Consider the following 2027-nt stretch of genomic DNA (forward strand, 5'->3'; position numbering starts at 1 on the left):
ATTTGAATGTAAAGAGAGTTAGTTCCCTGCCAGCAAAGGTATTATCTGTCAAGAGTAAGCAGCCCTGGAGCAGTTTATCTGAGATCGGCTGCTAAATCTTCTCTCATAAGATTTCTCAAAGATTTACTGTGTGTGGTGTGTCCGTACCTCAAAAGGAGTTACATTTCACTGAACACCCCTGCGGTGGAAACGAAAATGAAACGACAGTGACCTTTCCAATGACAAATCCATCGTGACACAAAGGTGTGTTGTGTGAAGCCAGTATTGACTCACAGCCAGCCCGCTGTCATCACACGCCTCAAAGAAGAAAAAAACCTGTGATTAATTCTTATAATGACGTAGCAGAAATGCTCCGGTATACTCCGAGTTTTTTATAACTCTGACAATAATTTATTGTTTGATTCCAACGGCTGCGACCAGGGACCAATACTTGATCAGTTTGTTGTTATTAAAAGCTTCAACAAATGTACAAATCCTCCAAATTCACTGCAACTTTGGATCCATGTACTGAGGTTACCAGATACAGTTTAGCTTTTCAGCGTGCATTACAGAGGTTTAGGTAATATAAGAGAGGTAATATAAACAGAAACATATGTAACTGATAACAGACACATGCATTTCCTTAATCTGATGCCACTATGTTGAGAGTTTCAGGTGTTTTTTGAGGTATGGCTCTGTCCACATGTGCACAGGTGTTTTGGAAAGCACAGGTTTTTCTGTGTTCTGTGCTGTGAGGTTTAATTTGAAAAGATTTACAAAGGCTTAGAAAATCAAAATGTTTATCAGGGAAGGAAAAGGAGATCAGATGATTATGATAAAGCATGGTGATCTGTGACTTTGATAAAAACCTGTAGTTTCTTTCTCTGTCTTTGCTTAATTATTGTGACATTTTTCACACATTAAGTTTAAAAAAATGGAAATGAAAAAATGCCGCTGTTACTGGTGTCACAGTTGCATCGCTTCCTTGCCCTTTCATCTATTCCAACCACTAACTTAATTATTTTCTTTATCATTTAGCAGTAAACACATTTTGTTTGTTTTTACATTTAAAAGAAAAGTATTATACGAAATAATGTAGGTACAACCAAGTAACAGCCTAAAAACACAACAACAAAAACCAAGTCCCAAAATCTGCAGTTCCTCTAGTGGCCACTTGAGGTCAAGACTGCTATGTTGAAATTTCCAGCTTTAGAGCATTCAAAAGCATGAGCACAACCTGCTACAAAAACAGTCCTCACCCCCCATTAGATAACTTTCCCCTCTATACTAACTCAACGGAAGTTTGAGGTGAGTGAAATCCTAGTATTTAATCAGTGCTCCTTGGTATTGTGTCTGTGCAGTTTATGGCTGTATCTTGCTAACTAAACTTGCCAGTGAAGACTAGGGACGTCAAACTGATTCTACACTGTAGGCCACATACAGCCCACTTTGATCTTAAGCAGTGAAAATCTGTTTTCTGTCAGTGTAAAGAAATCGAATTACACTTTTACTCTCTGTTACATCTTAATATTTTATTCACTTCAGTTTTATTTATATAGCATCAACTCACAACAAGTCACCTCAAGGAGCTTTATATTAAAAATATATAATATAGCATAATATAAGAAAGATGTTCAATTTTAATAAGTGTTGCTGTAGTAAATGAAAGAAGCCGCTCATTGGGCTTAAGGAAATAAATGTGTTAAATTACAGTGAAACGTTCTGGTAGCTCATCGCCCAGACTGTCCTATTATAAAGCAAAGTTTTTATTAATTCACAGACAATATCCTCTTTTTGACCCACTGTAACAAAACACACAAATAAAACAGCGGGGGGGAAAAGCAATTTTTCTATCAGTTGATTGTTTATCTATTACTTTACCAGTAGGAAAAGTTGTAAAACTTTTACAGTTAAAACTCCAAAATGTATTGGATTCACTGCTGTGCTGATTCTGGCCCCAAATTCAAATTTTATTTGTCACGTACACAGTCATACACAGTACGATATGTAGTGAAATGCTTGGACAACTGCTCGTGACCTAAAGAAAA

Source organism: Pundamilia nyererei, unplaced genomic scaffold, assembly GCF_000239375.1.
Source record: "Pundamilia nyererei isolate P.nyererei 1_Seehausen unplaced genomic scaffold, PunNye1.0 scaffold00043, whole genome shotgun sequence".
Classification (NCBI taxonomy): Eukaryota; Metazoa; Chordata; class Actinopteri; order Cichliformes; family Cichlidae; genus Pundamilia; species Pundamilia nyererei.